We start from the raw sequence: 24,674 nt of genomic DNA on the forward strand, positions 1-24,674 counted from the left end.
AGTTCCTGCCCTTCAAAACCAATTTCAGACCTCTTATCTGTGTGTGTGTGTGTGTGTGTGTGTGTGTGTGTGTGTGTGTGTGTGTGTGTGTGTGTGTGTGTTTCTATTTGATTGATCAAGTTCAAGAAGGTCTGTCTGTAATAAAGTGCCATTTCCTTAGAAGAAGTCCAGAGCTCCCAGCACATAGCATTTATCTTCAAGGTGCCATAGAATGGAAAACTGTATTTACCTCGGCATAGTTGCATAAGGAGAGTTCGGTACATTGAACTGACATACCGTGAACCTCACACATCACTGTTTCCTCCTTCACGTGCAAATCCTGAATATGCATATCACAGCGGTAAAACTAATTACAACAATCCCTGTGTGTGACGTAACACACGGTAGTCCAGCCCCAACATCTGCATACACCAGCTGCTGGAAACACTAACGCTAACACTCACCACTCAGTAACGTTGCTCTCCAATCTCCGACCAACTGGCTGTTCTTCAGATTCCTCGGTTTCCTCCTCCGATAAAGGCTCACACATGTGAGGTTGGATGCCAATAGCCTCCATGGTTCATCTCTCACAGTTTGGCGAACTTCACTTACTTCTGTGGGCTCTGAGGCAGCCATGGATTGCTCGTAAACCAGCCAATCAGAGCAGAGCTCGTCATCATTATTTAAATGAGCCCCCAGATAAGGAAATTCAACTTGTTTCATTCTAGGATCAAATCATAGGGTTGTAAATGGGCCTGTAAAACCACATCTGGACATGTTTTGGATCAACTAAAGTTATAAACCTTCTTTGTAGACATCAGAGAACTATTCAAAATACCAGATAGATGCTTTCTGTGGAGCCTTTAACCAAACAGAGGAATAATGAGGAGCTAACAACGCTATCTAAATGCATCAATCGTGAGAAACATCGCCTCTTACAGATTGAAATATTGAATCTTGATGGAAAACTTGGTGGTAGAAAAGAAACCAACAAGTTCCATTTACAAATTCAAGATCGGTCTTTTAAAAAAACAAATACATGCAAATCTCTCTCATCCTAATTTGAACACAAATATCGTAGTCAGGCTTTAAAACAGATCGTGGAGAATTCTGACCTTTTAGTTTTTAGATGTAATGCCTTTTTATTAGGCTTCTTCTATTGGCCCGAAAATGTTTCTGCAAAATGCATTGATCCGTATTCTTTTGATTCACACGCCTTTGCCTTCAGTCCCATAATAACCATGAATATCAGCGTTTATTCGATATATCTCTGATAAGATGTGGATGCAGACTTTTATCCGCACATTGCAGAGCTCACAAACGGCAGATTATCACATATCTTGCAGCTCTGGCAGGATTCTTACCTTATTTACTTTTACTGTTATGAAATTCTGTTATAGTGGATTTGAAAGGAGTCTCTTTTAGAATTCAGTTATAGCAAACAAGTCAGCGAGGAAGTGAAATAAGAGCCATATCAGAGAGAGGGGATACAGAAGACCTGCAGCATGTTGTCATTTTAAAATAGTAGCACTGATCCGGCCGTGCATTCGCTCCCCTGGACCAGGTGTTTGCTCTGGGATAAAAGTCTTTCCAACAGAGTCTTCATTTGGTCCTTCGGCTGTAGATTAGTGTGTAGTCGTGTGTGTGTGTGTGTGTGTGTGTGTGTGTGTGTGTGTGTGTGTGTGTGTGTGTGTGTGTGTGTAATGGAACAGTCTCTGTCTGTATCCATTAAGTGCTTTAGGTCTTTCCACGTCTCTGTTTCTGTGCCCTTGGGCATTTGTAAGCAGTGGAGGCTTCTCACGTGTGTGTGTGTGTGTAAGTGAACTCCAATTACTGCTATAGTTGTGTTGGGGCGCAGAGTGCAGTGCATTGTGGGAGGGATTGAATTGTCTGCAGGCAGCAGCGACCTCCGCCTCGGACCAACGTTATACCTATCGAGCCCCATATTGATCCTCACGTCCAAATTGTGCAGCCTCCAAATGGAAATACAATTTGTGTCAAACGGGCAGAGAGAGAGAGAGAGAGAGAGCGAGAGAGAGAGAGAGAGAGAGAGAGAGACACACACACACACACACACACACACACACACACCTGGATGTGTTTTACAGCATTTGACACACACATGAGATCCTAATGTGAGGCTGCTGAAGTGTGTGGCGCTAAACATTTATCACACACACTCAAATCATGGGGTTCTTTTTGTAATAATCAGTGTTGCTTTGTTCCGCCTCGGAGTGATTCACCCCAAATTAGCTAAAGCAGCAAAACACGATGTGACTCGCGGGTCGGATGAGTGACTGCATGCGTTCTGCTTTACATTCAGACAGCATTTCCTCCACACATTTACATAATGGCACAGTCAGGCTGGGGTTGTGAATCACAGAAGAATGGGAAACAAACTGGGACTGAACATCAATGAAACGAGGGCATTTTAAACCGGCTAGTGCTCACAGCTGAGGGAGGGAAAAATAACCCTCTTGCTTTACGATTCTTTGATTCAACGTAAACAACAGAAGGGTTAGGGTAGCCGGGTTTCAGTGGCTTAACCATACAACTGTGTAAAGTCCCAGTCAAACCTCTGATCATATCTTTATTTTATTTCTTTGAAGCTCAGTCAGGAAGAGCGTCTTTACAGCCTGTCATTCACATATTTCCGTAGGCGCTCAACCCTCCAATCAGCGATCGGGGGCGTTCACTCCCCAGCCAATCACAGCGCATCGTTAAACCTTTAAATCTCCCCTCCTGACTCGACGCTCCCTCCTCCACCTCCTGGTTCCTCCGAATCCAGGGTTCACATCAAGCTTAAACCCCTCCTCTTCAGACCGGACCTCCATCAATCCCTTTCATGCCTCCACCACCACCACCAGAGTCTGGACCCTACGGGGGGAGTTTTATCGGCTCGGTTTCCCTCCACCTGAATGATACTTTCTTTTACCCAAATTGCCCAAAAATGTCTTCTTGAAACACTTGTCTCTTCATATTCCTTTTTCTGATTAGCTACCTGCATTGTGCATTCATTGAGGAGTATCCCTTTAAGCGTACTCTTCAGACCGGATCTCCAGTGTTAGCCGTGCAAATCAACTGTGATAAGCCTCTTTTTTTGATGTGTCCGTTCCATATTCAATCAATATTTCATATCTTCTGCGGTTCATCTCACTTTCAAGTTGTAGCTACAGGTTGTGCATACTCAGCAAACACAAGGGGATCTCAATTTCAACTTTGTTTAAACGAGCAAAATCTTCAAAGCAGACCCCAATCGAACTCTAACCCAAATCTAAAAAAACAGTTGAGGATTTTAAGAAGAAGATGGATTGAATATCTGACACAGATTAAACCACAACTCTTAGATCACAGCAGCTGAATCAATGAACCAGGGCAGCACATTCATAAAGAGTCAGAGTACAGCATGTGCGCCCCACGTCTAATCCTGAACCTTCCTGACTAAGCTTTGTGAGAATATCCCACACGGCGCACACTCAAAACCCTCCGTCCCTCATTATCCCGAGCTCTTGATTTCCGTTTTCCTCTCACTTTTCTTCTACCTCCACAAAGAAAAACTCTGACAGCCGCTACATTATTAAACCGGGCGAAGAGATGCTCGCTAAATCCCCAGACTTTGGTGGGTGGAGAGCAGCTGCACTCAGAAAATACAGAACTGAATTCTTTCATCCAGTCCTGAAGTTCTCTCTTAGGAGGAGCACACCGTATGAGGTATTGAAAGGAGAAGAGAACCACTTTGCACCTGCTGTTCCCATGCATATGTCTTCAATATGAGGCCCTGAGGATAGCAACGCAAGGACTGGAGGTGAGGAATTATTTATTATGCCAAAGGACACCTGCTTTCAGACGGGAGGGCAGCTTTTCCCTGTCGGTCGGACGCCATCGAGGGAAGAAGTGAACAGAGCCGAAGTACGGAGGAAGAAAGAAAGAGTGGGCGAGTGAGAGTTACAGACGAGAGGGATGAGAGCGCATTGCAGCACCACGCATACCCAGAAGAAAACGCACCTTCGGGGGAGCGCCTGTGTGCACGAGACGTGAAACTACATTTAGTTGCAGCTGCAGGATGCAAACAGAGAGGGCATCAACTGCTGGAGCTGTGTGTGCTTTTATACCCTCCACTATGTAAATTACAAGTAGAAAATGGAGTGAAATGTTCCCATCAGCCTAATGTATTATGTGCATTAAGCCAGCACAGCTTTCAGCCTGCAGTGGGGGAAACACAGCCTGAACTACTAATGTGATGTAGAGGTTCTCCCCGTGGACATTTATGGAGAATTAGAATTAACTCGGCCGGTGATGCATAAAACACATGGCAGTCTGGAAATGCAAACTTCAATAAAGCCTAGAAAGTGTACACTACATGCTCAAAGGTATGTGGACAGGATGGCATTAAACCATTATGTGATGGTTAAGCACTTTCACTCAAAACCATGACCCATAATCTGTTCCAAACCAAGGCTATCCACCAGATCTTAGAGCCTGGTTGCAGGGATTTGCTCCCATTCAAACCATTAGAGGTTTATGGATGTCCAACACGGATGCTAGGTGATAGCGTCTCATCCCAAAGGTGTTCAGTTTTAAGGTATGTGCAGGTATGATTCTGAAGCCTCTCCAAAAGCCTGCCTCAAACTCTATGTTTAGCTGTTGCGCCTCAAACGCTTACATCCTGCAGGTTTGAAAGGAAGCCTCTTACAGGTTTGTTGCTTGATCCTTTGTGGAGGATGGCAACTGTGGATTCGCAGCAGTTAAAATAGCCCACAGATCCAGGCTCACGGCAAGAAATTGTCCAGGTATATCCATGGAAACTTGGATGGAAAGAGTCCTGCAGCAAAGGACACTTGTGGTGCTCAAACAACGTCAAAGTTGAAGGTTTTCTTTCCTTCTGATGTCCAATGTGTTTATGTTAAGATGCCAGACGTATTGGTGCATATGCAGGGAGCTCACCTGGTAGAGTTTATGTCCCCCGCCCAGGTTCAATTCTGACCAGAAGCCCTTTGCTGCCTTCTCTATATTATAATAATAAGCATCTTAGAAAGTCTCTTGTTGTTTCTCTTCTCCACAAAGGAACTAAAGCTACATTTATTGTGCAACTCTGTGTTGTTAAAGACAACTAATGAACCATGAATCAGTTTTAACTGCTGTGAATCCACGCTGTGCAAAGGTTAGGGCTTAAAAAATACATGTAAGGTCCACCTAAAATATTTAACACTCAAAAGATTGATTTGAGCTATTCCTTTAACTCCGTTTGGGGAGCAAAGCAGAAAATGCACAAACTGAGAGAACCTCACTCACACCAACAGTTCCCTTGACTAAACCCTGCATACATACTAAAGCTGGCAAAAAAAAGGAAAGCTTTTATTATCTCCTAAAACTACACACAATCAGCCCGGCGCTCATTTCATCCTGCAGTCGACAGCCGGGAGAGTGAAGGATGGTGAAGGAGAGTGGACTGATAGAAAAGGAGCTGCAGGTGATTCATCTTCCCGAGCCGGCCTTGGTCAGGTGGACACGGAAGACGCGAACCAGGCCACGTCTGGTTTTAATCAATTCCTCCTGGATCAGAGGCCGAAAGAGGAGGGCGGCTCGGTGAGAAGCAGAACATTTGCTGAAAAGGAAGACGTCAGACAGAGGAATAAGTAGCGCCACAAAAAGAGCCCGAGAGTGAAAGATGATACGGGGCGATACACGGTAAATAGGAGAGAGTAAAACAGACAGAGATAAATGTTGAAAGTGTGACAAGGAGAAGGGCAGGAGACGGCAAGAATTAGACCGCTTAACATGCGAGGTGCCGAGAAATCAAGCTCCCAATCCATCTCTTAAAGTGCAGGAATGAAACCCCCATTCATCATCGCGCAGAGAAGGATGTGAGCAAAGAAAAGCAAGTGGCAGATCACAACGCCCCTGTCTTTTATCGAACTCTTCTCCCGGAGGACGGGTTCCTGACTTTTTTGAAAGGCGGGAGGAAGATAGAGCGGGTTTGATTAAGTAATTCAGTGTTTACTGCCACAGAATCATCCGTCATACGCGCCGTTTGCTTAACAACTCTTGAAATGGAGGCGCTCTGCAATTAAGATTGAATTGCAGAACGGAGAGACAGGTTCAAATTATATGTGACGCAGTAAAGAAGGCTATTAATTTGGGTTCAAAGAGAGCACGGCCTGAGGGGGGGAATTAAGGGAAGCAGTAAAGCGTGTTGCACTGTCTGAACGTGTCAGTGTGCATTCTCAATCGGAGCTCCAACAGATTCCTACGGACTCACCCGGAAGAAATGTTGGAGCCAACACAACATCTTTAACACCTTAAATAAACTTAAGGTGCCCTCTGCAGAATGCGCACGAGTGATGCATAATTAATCAAGTTTCATCAGCCGAGTGAGGAAAGGCACAACCCTACCAACAAATAAAAGTTGTGGTTCAATGTTCCCTCTTTACAGGCAGGAGATCAAAGCTTATCGAGCATGAATAAGGCTTCTGCTCAAGTGTTGTTCCCAACTTTAACGGCACCTTTATTCAGTATTTCAATGTTCTGCTACTTTGTACTTCTACCCCACCTCAATTCAGAGGGAAATGGTGTACTTTTACTGCAATACATGTATTTAACCACTTTAGTTGCAGAGATTAGGATTCATGATGGTAAATATAATCAGCCCTTAAATCAGCCTTTAGTTCACCTGCAGTAAATCCAGCAGCTACCCTGCAGTATACAAAGCCATTCAAACTAGCTGCACCTTTACCAGCTCTGAGAACACTTTAATGATCAATCATTATAAAACATATCAGAGATATTATTCTGAAATGGACCAATCAGACAATGACTACTTTTACTGTCGCTACTTTAAGTACATTTAGAGGAGAGTACTTTCTACTTTCACTGGAGGAACATTTAGAATACTTTCACTGTGACAGAGTATTCCTACACTCTGGTACTTCACTTCTACTTTACTCAAGTACAAGATCTGAGTACTTCTACTTTACTCAAGTACAAGACCTGAGTACTTCTACTTTACTCAAGTACAAGATCTGAGTACTTCTACTTTACTCAAGTACTAGATCTGAGTACTTCTTCCAGCTTTGAATTGAAGACATAAGCCCGTCTGGAAATCAGATCACTGATTGCATGGCCACTTATAAACTTCTGTATCGATAGCAGTTAAAGTTTATATCATTGATATTAATTCAAGACGCAAAGAACAATGCTGGAATCTATAAACCAAAGAAACCTTTAGTCTTAAATGTTGGATCTAATCATGAAAGTGGCTCAGATTTCGCCTGAATAGAACAGGCTAAACTTAACTTACAGTTCATCACATGTTAGTTAGACTACAGTTTCAAAGGTCAGGAATAAATGTCTTTATGAATGTCTATAAAGATCAGTGTCATTTATATTAATTAAAACACAAGAGGAAAGAATAGTGGGATCATTAAACCAAAGACAATATCACATCTAAGAGGTCTAATCATGTTGGCAGCTTGCCTAACAAGAACAAACGCATGTATACATAACATTTTGTCCCAAATCTGCACCAAAGAGAAGTAGTTTCTTATCTCAAGTGATGGTTAAAGGGTGTTGTTCAGTGACTTAACTCGACCTTTAGTAAGAAGCCGATGAATAAAAAGCATGTTCAGTGCCTCTAAATGAAGACATTAGATTGAAGCCTTTGAATTTAGTGCCATTCCAGTAAGTAACTATAAGCCACAAACTAGTGCGGAGACAGCATGATGAGCTCTTAATCCTGATGGATGCCGCACAATTAATGCTCCGAAATGAATCATTTATGGGACAAAAAGGCACGCCTGAAATGGGTTTCACTCAGTCAGCGATTTATAGAGAATGCAGACATTAACAAAGTCAAAAAGGTACAGTAAAGCTTGGCAGCAGAAGGAGATGAGTGCATGTTTAGCATCCATCCACTCACAGGCGGATTTGACCGAGAGGGAAGAGATGCTTTTATCGTCGGCCAAAAAACTCCCTCTTTCACTGTTGTCAGTTTCGCACATCGTCGATTCTTTACTCGTAGCCTCGGGTCTACAGTGTGCTTTGAAACCGTCCACCTGTGGTGCATCCGACTCCCTGGCACAGAAACACAGAGAAGTGGCATCGGCTGGAAGAGGAGGACGGCTTGAGTCCTTTAGTTTTCCGTCACTCTGCTGTGCCAGCCGGCTGTCTTGGTGTCCCTGGAGGCCGGGGGCGCCGCACTAGATCACAGGGAGTGTCAGAAAACACATTCACGTATACAGCAGCGCAGAGGACTGTCCTCTGTCCTCCGTATCAAATGGCTGTTGTCAGCAGAAGCAGGGCCACGACGCTGGAGCCCCGCCAGGTCATCTCACTTCAGAATATTTCATTTCAGAGAGGTCGCTCTGCAGCCTCCGTCATCACAAAGTCTCCATCGTGGTTTAGATCTCAAGGAACACGGCTTACATTTCATGGAATCGATCGAGCTGCATTACAATTGGTTTTTATTATAATTCCAATATGCTCTGCTTTACTAGCTTTCAGGAAAAGTAATCTCTGCCACCATGGACCTTATATCATGATACCTTGTCTTGTGCTATTGCTCAGATTAAAAAGCTACTAAGAAGGAGTGGGACCTACATTTGAAACTGAATGAGTCCCTATTCAGCTTTTTGGGGGTGTTGGTATATAAGTTTGGACTCCTTTGTTTACTTCCTGAACATAGTGACATCACTTTGTAACACTCGTGCTTCGATTGGCTAGCGCTGCAACACTTTGTACATGATAGGCTAAGGGGCGGGACATCTCCACAATAACAACAGAGCCGGCCAGCTGACCAATCAGAGCAGACTGGGCTCTGGTTTCAGACAGAGGGTGAAAAGAGGAGCTGCAGCACAGGCAGTATGAGAAACATTAAGAGCTTTCTGAACATTAGAGCATGGAGACATGTCCCAGGAGAGATAATAAGTACAAAAATGAACCTGAAAATGAGCATACATCACTCATACACACACACCAAATCAAGGCTCGATAAATATAAGGTCAAGAGGACGTCAAAGTCACTGTTCCTGACGCCATAATCAGAGCCTTTGAGACAGACTTCGATGGTAACCTGATGAAGCAACTGAGGAGATCACAATAAGATAATCACTATTCTGAAATGATGACTCTATAATTATGAACAATACCTTGATTGCTGTTTCTCTACTGTTCCCAAAGGATTTGATTATGTTTTTTTATAATGAAACTATTACACATGTTGCTCCTGAAGTGCTGAAGAGATGTTGCTTTCGTTCCAAAATCAGCTGCATTGTTTCTCTGATAAACCCACAGACACACCGTACAGCACATGGCTTTCTGTGTCCCTAGCACAAGCGAGCAGCAGAATAAACAAAAGCCTCAAATATAATAGCGGTTATATTGTGTTTGCAGCACCTGCAGAGCCAACTCGTCGAAATGACAAAGACAAAACTCCAATCTCCCTCAGATCGCACCGTGTGCCAGGATTTCAAATGCATTACTTGTTGAAGATTTAAAAAATCATTTGTGGTGTTGCATGAATTGCAGGCTCACCAGGACTTTGCTGCTAATACAAATCACTCACAGAAATGGAAAACACTCATTCTGACCGCCTGCAGATCCCTATGATAAAACAACAAATCACTGCACAGGAGAAAGATATTCAGAGGGACACCTGAAGTTAAACACAGTCCAACCACCACAAATTGGCTGTCCCTGACCAACAGCCGGTGTTTTATGTCTTGTTTATCACCCCTCGCCGCAGAGTACAAGCGGCCCTCTGTCATTTGTGCCGCCGTAATGAAAAGGGAGCACATCTTCAGCAAAGTCAAAGACGTGTGGGCACGGCCTGCCATCACCGCCGGTTTGTAAAATCGCCCAAGGGCGTCTGGGCGTCATGCCAGCCGGGGCACGCTGTCGCAAAGCAGCAAGGAAAGGGCAGAGAGGGTGGCCGCGGCGGGTTATTGTGGGACAAACGCAGGACAGAGAGGAAGGGTTTGTGAGGAACAGAAGCTAAGAGAGTGGGCTAAAAGAAAACAACATAGTGTGTTGAATGGTGTTCCCTGCTATTCTGCTGTGGGACTGATTTCCACGGTAAAAGCAAAGTCCCTAAGCTCCAAAAAACAGGCAAATCTTAATGCATCAGGTGTAATATTTATAATGATTAGCATTGAAACCCCTCTCCAGTTTCAACATGACAATTATCCTGCGTGTGCACAAGGTTTAGTGTGGAAGAAGATGACCTCAACCCCACTCAACACCTGGACTGCACTGCGAGCCAGACAGCAGAGTTGCATGCTCTTGAGGCTGAATGGGAGCTAATCCCTGCAGCCAGGATCAATAAAATAAAAGTCCTTCCAGAAGTAGAGAGGCTGGAGCTGCAGCAGATTAAAGCTCCTGTCTCTGCAAAACAATCAGATGTGTTTTCCTCATGTCCATCAACCCAAACATGTCTGACTCAGTGGTGGAAGAAGTATGCATTGAGTAAAAGTATCAATACATTAATGATAAAATACTGCATTAGAAGCAAAATCCTGCATTCAAAATATTACTTAAGTAAAAGTACAGATGATTTATCAGTAAAAGTAGTTCAAAAATGTCTGATTTTACCGTTATATACATTATTAGATAACACTGTTGCATCAAGTAGCATCTCAACATATTGCTAAGCCACATATGAAACTCACGTTAAATACGACATGTTTTTATATTTAGATGCAACCTCACTGCAGAGCACATCTGCCGCTAATACCAGCTTTTGAGTGGTGCCGGCCTGCCGTCTCTGCAGACCTTCAGAGTTTTCCCACCAGTAAAGCCACGAATGCAATGTGAAAGTTGCACAAAAAACCGAGTTTGAAAGCGCTGCAGGAAGAGTCATCTCTCTCCTGTTGTCTCCTCACCGCTCCCCCGAGGGCATCGTAATTCACTCGAGCTAAAAATGAGAAGCGAAAAAACCCGAGAGCGCCGCAGAAAATGAGAGAGCAGCATGGGCCTATATAACACACACCTGCCTGTTTGACCCCGTGATAATTGCTAGTGACGTGACGTAAGTGTTCATCTATCAGTGTTCATCTATCAGCCTTCATCGTGGAGTCTTTTATCCAGCCAGGTGTGTGTGAGCAGACCAAACCAGTTGCAAAATAAGGTGGGAAGAGAGCCTTGTTGGTACTGAATCTATTTAAGAGTCTGGTGTTGAACTTTATATAAAATAAACCACACTTTTTTAACTTTTAGGATCAGAATACAGCCTCTTTTAGCTCATAGTTTTTGGTTTTACTGCACATAATATGCTATCTTAGGGTATTTTGGTGCAGAAAAGACTCCCATGTTGAACTTTATATAAAATTAACCACTCTTTTGTAACTTTTAGGATTAAAAAACAGCTGTTTTGCCTCTTTTAGCTCATAGTTTTGGTTTTACTGCACATAATATGCTATCTTAGGGTATTTTGGTGCAGAAAAGAGCTACAATGAGAGTGAATATTGAACCAGATGCATTGCTAATGTCTGCAGGCTGGACAGATGTTTGCTAATGCAGACCTTATACATTTGATGGTGAGAAAATATGAGCCGTGTGGGTTTTTTAAACCTTGTTTTGGAGTTATTTTGCTCTCAAGCATTCAATAAAACAAGATAGGATACTTAAAACTCTGCCTACTCTGGTCGGAGCCAGACTTTATGTTACAGATGGTTAGCTGCCGCACAGATGCAGCAGATATGAGCAGGAAATGTAATTTAATACACCATTTAATCTTGCTGTTTTGAATGTGAACCATTAGATGAGCCTCCTTTCATTTTTGAGAGCTTCTCATGTTTACATTTACTCTTGCGTTTAGCTGAGAGATTGATCCTTCGGTCCCTTTTTTTAAACACAAAGCTGCTTTCTGACTGGCCTTCGACACTGAAGCCATCTCCATTCACAGGATGAAGCTTGTAAAATGCGGTTGACAACTTCAAAAGGGAGTGATCAATTACAATTGTCATTTTGTAATAGAGAGAAGCTTCAGGGTCACTATTGGGACCTCAGCCGTAGTAAATAATAAATAAAAAAAGGCTCGACTAAAGCTGCCATCGTGGTTGGTGATGAACGAGGCTGTTGGCCCACACTGGCGAAAGCAATCTGCTGTGAGGGAGTGTAGACATTGAACATCCAACAGCGGATTAACACATCGCTGCAAAATGCTAGACTTGAAGTTATACCTGTGGAGAATTTGGAGGTTATTCCACTGAGTTTAAGTGAAGAAGCCAGACAGGTGTGTAAAAAATGACAGGCTAATGTTACCTCCTGTAGCCGAATGAATACACAAAGGACTCCGGTATGCCTGGAGCTCATTCATCATGTCTTCACTATACGCCTCACATAGTTCGAGCTGCGTTACGAAGATGTGAATGCACAGGCTCGAGGCCCAGAGAGAGAGCTTGAGGGGCGCCATGCAGGTGTTGAGGTCACTGGAGAGGAAGAAGCCTTTTTGCCTTCCTGCCGGGATGAGCTTCAGCCGCATGGACACGGTGGCCACACACACTCTCACACACACACACAATGGGCCTAACAGAGGACTCTTTCAGCCGCAGTGATACGGGGGAGCGGTGTAGTAAAGGCGCAGGGGAGGGAAAGTGCGGTGAAGTGCGAAAACTCTCAGAGTCCAAGATCCTCAAAAGACCGTTTTTTTTTTAATGGACCTTGAGATCGAGGCGGGAGGACATGAGAGAGGGTCCAGCTTTGAGGTCGCCTCTGTATAGAGAAAAGTGTCCAATATGGAGGGGGAATAAGGTGCAATGCTTATAATGCTGGCCAGATATCCAGACGCCTCGTTGGGGTTGCAAACGTGGAAGCGTGCGCGGCTGCTTATCTCTATCTCACAGACGCATGTCCTCTGGCCCTCCATTACTTCCCTTCCTTGTTAACAGGCTGTAACCGAAGGAACCACGTGACTCTCGACAAGCAGTCCGTCTTCCCGACACACCTGGGGAAAGGGGGTGGAGGCCACCTCGGCTCGTTTGATGTTTGTGAATGAGAGGCGAGCGGCAGAGACAAATGTTGGAGATCAGCCGGAGAGCGGGGATTGATTTCTTTTCCCGGAGAGCCACACAGGTGAATCTCATTTCCTTCTCGGTTTATAATCCAACGTTTCAATTCACACCGGCTTTCACGCAAAAGTAATGGATCTTTCTTTAATAAATAATTCACGTGATTGTGATTAAACCTGGTTGTTGTGGTTTTTTTTGGGGGGGGGGGAGTTGAGGAGACGGTGACGACGGGCCCCTGAGAGCCCGCTGTCTCTGCTTCTGCCAGGACATTAATCACTGTCACACACCCCTCTCTCTCTCTCTCTCCGTCAGCCTCGTTCTGATGCAGACCCTCCTGCCCCCCCCCCCCACACTTCTATCGTCATAGTAACCAAAGCCAACCAGGATCCAAGCGCAGCAGTGGTGCAGGAGTAGTGGGGCACGAAAAATGTGTTGATGACCGAACCCTTGAAGCTTGAGGAGGCTGGAAGTAATAAGCATTGAACATTTTTGCTCCACTTTTTTATTTAAATACATTTGTTTTACATGTTTGTCAGAAATATATTATAAAACCCTTTGGAGGATCCAAACTAACATGTCCCAAACACATGGGAAAGGCAATAAAATATATGTAATGCCAAGGAACAAATAAACAACCAGCAAACAATCTAACAAAAAACCCCAAAATAAACAAAAATCAACCAATAAAAAGGAACAGCATGAATAAAAACAAGTGCAATTTGCTTAAAGGGGACAAATAATGATCATTTTCAGCTTATATTAGTATTCAGTTCCTCTCCTGGGACATGTCTCCGTGCTTTAAAGTCCAGAAAGCTCTTTTCACCCTCTGTCTGAAACCAGAGCCCAGTCTGCTCTGATTGGTTAGCTGGCCGGCTCTGTTGTGATTAGTCAACCTGCTTAGAGAAGTCCCGCCCCCTTAGCCTATCACGTACAATGTGTGTTGGAACGCTAGCCGATGGAAGCGCGAGTGTTACATAGTGATGTCACTATGTTAGTGAGGTAAACAAAGGAGTCCAATGGAGGGAGAGATGGAAACAAAGGGATTTTAGTCTTTGTAGGTCATTTACACAAGCCCAATAGAACCCACTACAGGAAAGGGAAAACCCCAAGAAGCATGATATAGTATATATATTTAATAGGGCCTCTTGACATTTTTAATTGGCACATTTATGTCATGTTTCTGGGTCATACAGCCCCTGGTGTGGCCTGGCTAGACTTCCTCCATCTTTTTGTTTGTTCTGCTCCGGTCCTGCACAGTTCACTTTAGATGTCGGAAGTAATTCTGTAAACTCTCCGGGGTTCATGTCAGATATATGTTGCGGGTCCCAGCCTGAGCCTCAGATGTGTTAATGCTGTGGAACCATGATGCACTTCACTGCAGCTGTCAAACATCAAACCAGGTCCAGGGTCTGTTTCTGAAAGGGTCTTGCACTCAGAGCTGTTCTGCTGTGGTCACACATGTTCTCCATGTTCAGCACCAGTTGACTAATGAGCTCTTGATTAAAGCTCCTCCAGCATCGTCCCGCCCCCCCCCCTGCAAGCTTCAAGTCCGCACACACGAATCACAAATCAGCCACTTTGGTGGAGACAAACTCAAGTCGGTGTGTTGGCTTAAGACCAAGAGATTTCTGGCAAGAGCCGAACAAAAAGGTCAAAAGACGGAGTAGAATAATTCCTCCTGAACGTCTGGCAGGTTAAGCTGGAGTACAGCTCATTGCTACCCAGGTCGAATAGGAAAAGCTATCAGACGCTGACACTGAATAATAGCCCGGTCGGATTCTCTGTGAGAATTCTGAGATGTGTTGGTGTCTGAGATGTGAAATAGGCCTTTTAGACGCCACACAAAGGAGTATGTGGTCTGTGTTATTGCTTCCCTTTGTCACACTTTTCTCAATTCACAACCACAACGTGTCTCACTCAGAAACACACTCTCTTTATCCAGGAATAGATTGACCAGAAGCCCTAAAAAGCAGAGAGAGAAACACTGCTCAATCATAAAGATGATATTATCAAGGTGGGAGGTAGAGGGTATAGAATATATTGAAAGCAGGGAATGTCAGCTGAGGAATGTCATCATCCAGCATGCAGGCTTTGTGTCTTTGGCTCAGGGCCAGCACTGACGCATACAAAAGTCACAGAAGAAAAATAAGCCAAAATATACGAACACAATGATAGAGAAACCATCCGAAACTTTGCAAGGTTGCTAAATGTGTATCTTTGAATTCAAGTGCATTACATTTTGGATGTCTTTGTTGTGTTTCCCAGTAGTTTGCGATCAAACAACCGATAAGGTCAAAAAAGATCGGTCGGAAATTTTTCAACAGCTAAAAATAGGGGACGACGGGAAGACCTTTTTTCCCACAGATTACTACAGAAATGCAATAACCATCCCTGAATCCTATAATTAATACTATTTTAAATGTTTTTATTTACTTTTGCATGGATAGTAATCAAAGATACTAAGATATAAAAAGGGAAATAAAAAAAAGAAGCAAAAACACCGAAAAATGGGGGAAAATCCCCAAAATCTAATAAATATATATATTAAATATATAATAATCTAAGAAAGAATTAAGAAAGAAGAATATTATTTATCATTATTAATCAACACTGAGAAGAGCTACAACCACCAATCAAATAACCCAAAGTTTATCCCATTATTCAGTGCACAGGTTCATAAATCCATCTGATCGTGCAATCATTCAGCGAAGAAATCACAAGTGAGCCATCACCAGGGAGAAAATTCAAAGCACGTATGGATTCTCCTAATACCTATTGTCAGGTTTAATATGATGACATGGTCCAGCCTCAGTGCGAAGGGTTGTTGACGTTCAGAAATGTTGTTCGGGGGAAAGAGCTCGTACAAATCCAATCGAGAGTCAGGAAGAGAATGAGCCAATACATCTGACAAAGGGGACAACTGCGCTCATCATAATAAGTGTTGCAAAATCATTAGGCCTGACATGTGGCGGTCCAATTACACGAGCCATACGGGGCAGGAGCGGTGTCGCTGACGGGGAAAGCGTGGACCAGCTGCCTGCTAACGCTAACTGCTGATTTCCTGGCCATTACTGCAAATACAGCGTAGGAACACACACACACACACACACACCACACACACACAGATATGCAAACAGAGACCAGCTGACCAGCAGAGATGCATGTGCAGTGCTCTCTAATGAGCCGGTTAAACGAGCTATCAGCTGCAGTTAATCAAAGTATGATGCCGGAGACAAACCAATGCTAATACAACTTTAGGTAAACACATCAGGTTCGCTTTAGCTCATCGCTGTTATTGTTCAGTTGACACGACAGCCTCTTAAAAATGCAAATAATCCCAAACACAATGGAACAATAAGTGAGACATATGATGAAGTCAATATTTCTCCTGTCACCGTGAAAATCCACCGGCAGATTAATAGCACGGCAGCCGCTGCCTGTGTGCTGCTAATCCAGGCCTTGTTTGGCAGGCTTACTGCAAACCTATTACTTCCCGGAGCACAGACTCAAGAAGCTCTCGCCCTGTGACTCCATTTGGAAGAAATAACACTTTTGGAGGGTACGGCAGGGGAAAATGAGCCTTATTCCATTAGGAGGGTCTCTTTAAAAAGGAGTGCACAATGAAGCTTTTCAGAGTAGAGATCCTTGAGAGGAAAGCTGAGGATTCAACGCAAATGTACACAACAACACTCAGTGCAGTAAACAACATGTTTATGCATCACTTTTATATCAGAATAAGACTTCTAACATACCTATCGACGTGATTTACTTGTGTTTGGTGTAAGTAAATGCACAGTTTACACTTTGCATTGTCAATGTATCATATATGTTTTACACTGCACAGTATTTAATTGACTTTCTGTCTCATCTCATTACATTTTGCACGTGTATTGTTTCCTGATTCATGCATTTTACTCATGTCCCTTGCACTATTTTATTTCTTTTTATGCATTAAGTTTATTGTTGTGTTGAATAACTACGGCGTTACTGTTGTGCATATAACAATAACGCTTTTGAATCTTGAATACAATGATGTGTCAAGGTATATTTTAGTCCAAATACCTGGTTTTCAAGGTCTTTGGGGGACAAATAAGAACCAGGAAGGCACTAGATAGAAAACCAGTTCATCATTTATCTGTCTCATAAGAGGATATTGGTATTATATTGAAACACATCTCTATTATGTAGAGGAATAAAATCATAATAGCTGCTCAGATGAGAGCCTCTAGGAAAACATTCTCTCAGATCTCTTTGAAAACTTTCTAAACTCACGCCACCTCTCACATAAGAGACCTCTCCAGCGTCTTTTAAAAGCTAAAGACAACCTGAGAGCCCACCCCACTCAGGGCCCGGGGTTCAGAGTGCTTCTAAAGCAGCAGAGCAAGGGACAATGTTCCCACCGTCCCCACAATGGGCTCAACACCCATCTTCCAACCCAGTCCTCCGGGTCACATCGAGCCTTGAATGAGCTCTCTTCCTAAAGCTTCTAGGGGTTTCAGCCATGCGTCCAGAGCATCAATAGGAATAGTGTTCCTCCCCCCACAATGGCCAAATCAACTGTGGGAGCACTTTCTCCTCCTCTTGCGCCCCTTTCATTCTCGCCCTGCTCAGACCTTGAACAGAGGAGAGAAAAGGCACATGCCTTCACGTCCGCTTCACACACATACAAAGAGAAAAATCAAATTGCTCAGACATGCACGCATGCGCACAGGCAGGTATGAGCGCATGCTTACACTTCTTCTAATACCACCGGGGATAACAATGAGAGTGAGTGAGAGCAAGGGAAATACTGAATGCTTTGACGCCTTAAGAAAAACACCTTCAGTTCAGAAAAATGTCCTTCAAATGAGCAATAGAGGAGGAAAGCAGTGGGACTTTCTCAGGATGATTTCAGCACTTTAACCAAACCAGGGCTGCAATAAATGAGCATTTTAATTTCATCCAAACACGCATAATATGCCACTTTCTGCCACTAAGGCTTTCTGATTGAAAACAATAAGAAAAGATGGAGTTTAGTATCGTTTTGAAGAAGCGTGGGATTGTGGGAGTTGTTTTTCTCCACCACCGTTCGTCTAATACTAACCTTCGCTCTGATAACATATCATCCAGACATCCAATGAGTGAAATCCTTCATATTTATCATTAAAATGTGGCTTTAAATGGGTAGAAATGTGAATTTATGAGAGCTTCTGGCAGAAAAACACATTGTCGAAGCATGTGCAAGTGAGAAGCACTGTCACATTGAAATAAAAATACCAATTTCTATAGGTTTGGAAATTGTTGGAGACATTTGGGATAATGTAAGACCACAATTCAATTGATTAACTGTTTCGTGTAAGTACATTTCAATACTGGTTATTCAGTTTGACAGTCCAAAAATGAAAGATATTCTATTTATAATCACATAAAACAGAGGAAATGCAGCAAATCCTCAGATTTAAGAGGCTAGAAACAGCAAATGTTTGACAATATTGCATAAAAAAGCCTCAATTACAAACATTAGAAATTCCTATATTTGTGTATCATGTGTCTCTATACTCCTGCTTGACAGACAGCTCGCCCCTAATCTCTGCTCACCCTGTTCGAGGTACAGTAATAACAACACAGGAAAAGGGGAGGGCGAACAACGATGATAACATTCCCGGGACAAATTGAGACTGTTGGGTCGCGTCAAGCATTAATTAGCACGGCTGCAGACAAGAGTGCAGGGCCGCTGCAGCCGTATCGCATTTCACACATGATGAGGTTGTGTGTTGAGGCAGACAGAGGCCAGGTTACAGACACACACATAGTGCACCCTGCGCTCAGAAACAATGACTTCTTGGGGAGGCTGAAGGGACCCAGACAGACATCGTGAAATTATTCATTTGCATCCAGAGGCTCAACTCGTCTGCTTATCACACGCAACCTGAACAAAAGACTGAACTACCACCTGACCCGTTGCCTCTGGTCAAACTGAAGAATATTGGTCTGAAATATTACATGAAATGGGGAAGACTTCACAGATATGGACCGGCTGTCTCTCGATTAGGTCTAGCAATCAGAACACCGAGTACTGCTGCTAGTCGAAGATGATATGATGTCCTTACTTTCGCTCCTAGGAAAAGTATATAACTATAATGGACTCAAAATGAGGTCTCATCTCTCAGCACATAATGATATTTGAGTTGGTCCCTCTGGAAGTGTTCAACATACCAAATCTGACCATTTTTATAACATTTTCTTGGGCCTGACTTTTCTACTGCTGTTTCAAAAAGGAACCTCCTGAATCTCCTGTAATCATAAGGACAGCAGCCATACATTTGTATGTACGTCTGGGATAGAAATCAGCTGTTTTTATAAAGCACTGAACTAAAGTCAAAGGCATATTCTCTTTAGGGTTGGATCAGTCAAGCTGCAGATGGTGCTGAAATTGGTCACAGAAGTCTCAAAAAAAGAAAGGCAAGCCCCAATAAAATGTGTATGTTTGTGCAGAAGACGTCAAAAAGCTGAGGAATGATTTCATTTGAAATAAAACGCACTCGGGTGCAGGACCTCAATCAGACGTCAGAGACTGAACGGAAAATTGCAACATCCCTTTCAGCGCTATAGGACAGAATAATCACAATCAGGTGACAAGGCAGCAGGGCTTTGTATTCTGGGTATAAAGAGCACTGTGACAGGGCTGCCACAATGAGCCTCAGCCCCACAAACCTGTCGACATAACGTGGAGCATATAGACATATCCTCTGAATGGGGAGCCACAAGCATCTGTACTCTCCTTGAAAACATCTTGACAAAAACGCGGCATGTTTTCTGCTCTCTCTGCATGTGGACAGCTTTGTTTTTCCTCAGCGTGCCCTGACCTAATTACCATGTGAATCCTGCTCGAGAAGGCCACTTTAAAAGTCTAAAATCTCCCCGCTTCACTCTCACATACCAGGCAAAAACAAGACCGGCAGAGCACGTCCCTGCTGTAGCACTCTCAGAGCATCCTTTCTGTTTTTTTATATTGAAATTACTTTTAATTGTTCATTCTAAGTAAGTTCCTGGTGACATTTTCACACTCTTTGTTCAGTTTGACAGTCCATAAGCTAAGTATATTCCATTAATAATCATATCAAACAGAGAATAAGCAGCAAATCCCCAGAGTTAACAGACAGTGTTGCATCATAAAAGCCCTCAATGATAACTTATCATCTAAAATATTGATTCAATACTTGTTTCAGAACTACACTCACCAATACAACTGTGTGCATGAGGCAGAGCCATGTTATTTTCCGGCCAGCTGTTCTCAGAGCATCTTTTTCTGGAGGTTTTTAAAGCGTGGAAATGCATCTTTTGTCGAGGCCGCTTTCAAGAACGATTTGAGAAAAAGAGCATGGGGTGTTACGGCGCATAAATAAACCAGAGGTCTGGTTCCTGTGAGTGCTTGTTTGACGTGGGTGAAAAGCCAAACAGCTGAATGACAGATAGGAAAATGTCTCGCTGTACAAGTTGTCGCTTTCCGTCTTGGTTTTGGTCGATGAAAAGCAGCACCTTGAAATAACAAAACACTCCGTCAGCTCTGTGAAAAAGGATTCTTTTTTTCCCCAGATTTTCTAGTTGTAAGGAGCTGGAGACATGTGAAGGGTGTCTCTGAGGAAGCTGAAACACTGACTACATGTGTCAACAGCTTTCACACAGCTGTATCAGGTGAGTGGAGAGCAACAATATTAAGTTGAAGCTTTTTTAAGCTCTTGTTTAAGCTCAGCGTAACCGTACGAAGAATGTGACCTTAATCCAGACTGAATCATATTTGTTATCCGTCGCTTTAAACCCCCCCCCCCACACACACACACACACAGGTCACACTATAGTGAACATGGCTTTGTTTTGCACTTCCTAGAATCGGACGGACTTCAGAATAATCAACACACGCCAAAAAGGATATTGTCCCATTTTTACAACACAGTATTTATTTGTCTGACATCCCCAACTGTCTCCTGGACTCTCACCCATCCTCAGAATCTATCTTTCGGATAGAAATGGAGAATTACTGTAGTCCCACAAACGTTTGCTCGGATTTGGAAAGAATAGGTTTCTTTAAAACTGATTTTCTAGTTTTATGGATCTGAAGGCATGTGAAGGTAGAAGAGTGTGACCTCAATCCAGACTGAATCATATTTCTTATCTGCCTCTGTCTGTTATCTCTTTAGACACACACACACACACACACACACACACACACACACACACACACACACACACACACACACACACACACACACACACAGGTGGAGGTCAGTCTATATTGAACATGGCTTTGTTTTCCTTTTTCTAAGAAAGGTAATATCGGATGGACGAGCGGGAGGGATCAAGTTCTCCAGACATTAAACTTTCATATCCGTTTGTCCCCTCTTGAATAATTCCCGCCAGCAGATATAATCCACACGGCACAGTTAAATATGCATCATTAAAATGTTGATGAAGAAGCTGTCAGCTCATCTACTCCACATCATATTAGTTAATGAAAATGAATTATTAATGTCGACATCAGATGCCACGGACAGATCCCCGAGGATAATCAAAACCACTTTCTCATATTGTAACTACAAGGACATGCAGGAGAGGCAGAGGGAAATAAGGGAAAGTGAGGTGTTTTGAGAGGGGGGGGGGGGGGTGTCGTCAATACAGTTTTGTTTCAGATCTCTTTCGCTCTGCTGGTCCAGACCCCACCCCCCCACCAGGACCTGTCAAGAGCACTCATAAGTTCATCAAAGATGAAAACCTGATTTCCATTTGAAAAGACTGACCCAGGGTACTAAAACAGCTCTCGAAATAACAAAAGTGTTAATCATCCGTAAGACAAGCATGTGGGCCCGATGAAACACGTGAGAATGGAAGAATATCAATCAAAATATGAATGAGGTATTCGATGAATGAGGGAAATAAAAATCGTTTTCAATTCCACACAGGGAGAATGCATGCTGTGTTGTATTACTTCTTCCACTGGAGGGATAATACTGAAGCAAGTGCTTGGATCATTATTTAGAGTTATGAAATTATTTGGGAGCTGCTATATAAATGTGTTCTGCCCACAACAAAGAGAAGGAGAGTGGATTGAAACAAAAAGAATTAAGTAGAGCTCCACAGAAAATGCATTATATCCATGTTTTCCCTAAACTCAAACCAGCCATTCTCATTTGCATCTGAGAGCCATTTGAGTGTTAATGAATAATACAGGGCTCTTCATTGATGCTGTTGAATACACTGAACCACTGAGGCTCAATAAAATGTAACACATTAAAAAACAAGTGAAGCTTTTAAAAGCCCCAGTGGCTGTGCTGGTTACTCTGGTGCCAACACACACACACACACACACACACACACACACACACACACACACACACACACAAAAAGGGCTTTTTCAAGAGGAAAAAGGTTTTGATTAATTGAAAAGTGAATGTGATATTCAAGCCTTCATTTCCAGCCATGGACTAACTGTCTCTGAGAGCTGTTCCCTGTTGTTCACAAGTGCTTGACATTTAATCAAGCAAGGAAAAAAAGAACGGCAACACAAGCAAAACTCCATTAAAGCAATGTTCCCATAAGTGTAAATGTGTGAAAGCGTGATGAGTGCTGCACCTTTGCTCCAGGATACAGAACACATAACTCTTCCTGTGCGGGGATACAGCAGATACATGCAGAACACTTCACCTGGCAAGGTGTTCTCACAGCCGCACAGAGCTGCTCAACACTGCCCTCTGTCGCCTTGCAACACCGACCCAACAATGCACTCCAGAATAATCAACTTAAACACATGTAGGAAGGACATTGTCTCATTTTAAAACACTGTATTTATTTGTGAGACATCCCCAGCTTTCTCATCCATCTTCAGAACGCAGAATAAAACAGATCTGTGAAGGCTATGTTTCGGGGGAGAAAATGGACAAGCAATTCATCCATGTGACAGGCTCATGAATAATGACTTTCTGGGGTGAATTGAAGTGTTTTCATGCAGAATTAGTCCCACGAAGGTTTGCTGGGATTTGGAAAGAATACATGAATTGAAATCACCCCCTGAATGTGCGCAAAGGGTGCACATTCCGCGCGTAAAAAGGCAATGTGCTAATTGGAATTGATAAGCAATGAGGTCATTATGGGCAGTCTTAAGAAGGACGACAGTATGCTCAAGCTAATTTAGGAAAAAAGACAAGTAGATGGTAAGTTTGAGCTCAAAATAGGTTGCTACTTCGAACAAAAAAGAGACAATTTGAGGAAAAACAATGCAAGCGAGACGCACAGCACTTAGACATTCCACTTTCCCGAGAGAGTATGTCAATCAAGTTTCCCCATAGGATTATTTTTGAGGTTTGCATCTGGTCTGTGTCGGGACTACAGTGCAGCACAAAGTAAGTTTGAGACCGTCTAATGTGGCTGCACAGGCTGATCCTGCAGCCCACAAACGCTCCTCTGATCCTGGGATGAAACGTGAGTGGAAAGTAAAACTGGCTTGGCATAAAGGACCCCGCTTACTGCTCTGAATAACACATGCTATCAACGGACAAAACACCTCGCCTCAAACAGTTAAAGTGGGCAGAAAAGTGTTAAAGGCTTAGAATAAAGGGAAACCGCCACAATGCTCAAACCTTGATAGAAAATGATCCAGAGAAAAACGGACCCCACAGCGTGGTGAACACAGCTTAGAAAATCCATTATTGATAGAGGGATATATTTTTTATTTTCTAAGCAGGTTACTCCAGCTTAAGCAGGCTATTGTGTCCATTTTTTATTTTTAATCCAAATATGAACTCAATCCATTCTGCCTGTAAATCTAAATCTGGATACAGGGTGCACAACAACACAGCTTAAAAAAGTGTTTTTCTACCAGTTATTTTTCCAAAGAAAAGAAAGACAAAAAAGTGGGTTTCCTCTTACCTTGGAAGATATTTTTAATTCCCCAAGTTGATGACAAATGCCAGGCAGATACACAGATAGAAACAGTAGAGACGGAACCGAGACGGGTTCTAGTGCTACGTCCTCAGCCGATGTGGTGCGTCCCTCTCCGGCGACCTGCAGCCGACAACTGCGCTCTCTCTCTCCGCAAGAGTCGGACGATACCACCGGGTAGAGGGGAGTTGTGAGGGGGGGGGGGGGGGGGGCCGGGGGAGGTTGGTGAGTGGGGGTGGGGGGGAATAAGGGGGGGATAGTACGGGAAAGATTTGAAATCGCAACGGGAAGGAAGTGCGCTTCGACACCCCCGGAGAGCTGGAAGAGTGTCGCAACAACGCGTCCGTCCCGAGCTGAAGCAGGCAGCGTTTGAGAGTGAATCACAGCGTGGACCTGGGAGACAGAGAGGCTGCTGGGAAAAGCTTTTTCCTGCAGGTTGCTGTCTGGGACTCCGCGGGTTACCTGGCAATACAACTCCACTGGGCATTGAAGTGTTTACTGTGTTGTTCAATGAAACTCAAACAGTAAACACATAGGATACACTCTGGATCAAAGCCATTGCAGTGTACCCTATTGTTCAGGCGGTCAGATGTATGCTGGGAAATATAACCCTAACTCCATTCATACATTTAAATATTATTTTTGCATAAAGAGTAACCTAACCTTGATTTATCCACGAAATATAAAGTAAACAAACCTTTCTAGTATAATATAATACACATGTTGCTGTCTGGGTCTCTGCAGGGCATTGAAGTGTTTACCTTTTTTAAACTCAAACAGTAA

General features: G+C 43.3%; 1 protein-coding gene across 5 annotated transcripts in view; it reads right to left on the reverse strand.

Annotated features, from left to right (window-relative positions):
- The window catches only part of sema5ba (sema domain, seven thrombospondin repeats (type 1 and type 1-like), transmembrane domain (TM) and short cytoplasmic domain, (semaphorin) 5Ba), a 160,115-nt gene extending 136,048 nt beyond the window's left edge, over positions 1-24,067 (reverse strand). For all 5 annotated transcript variants that reach the window (XM_063887162.1, XM_063887161.1, XM_063887160.1 and 2 more), the window contains exon 1: positions 23,880-24,067. The gene's annotated coding sequence lies outside the window, so the exon portion shown is untranslated. The remainder of the gene's footprint in view (positions 1-23,879) is intronic.
- Positions 24,068-24,674: the final 607 nt, after the last annotated feature.

Source organism: Eleginops maclovinus, chromosome 7 (assembly GCF_036324505.1).
Source record: "Eleginops maclovinus isolate JMC-PN-2008 ecotype Puerto Natales chromosome 7, JC_Emac_rtc_rv5, whole genome shotgun sequence".
Lineage (NCBI taxonomy): Eukaryota > Metazoa > Chordata > Actinopteri > Perciformes > Eleginopidae > Eleginops > Eleginops maclovinus.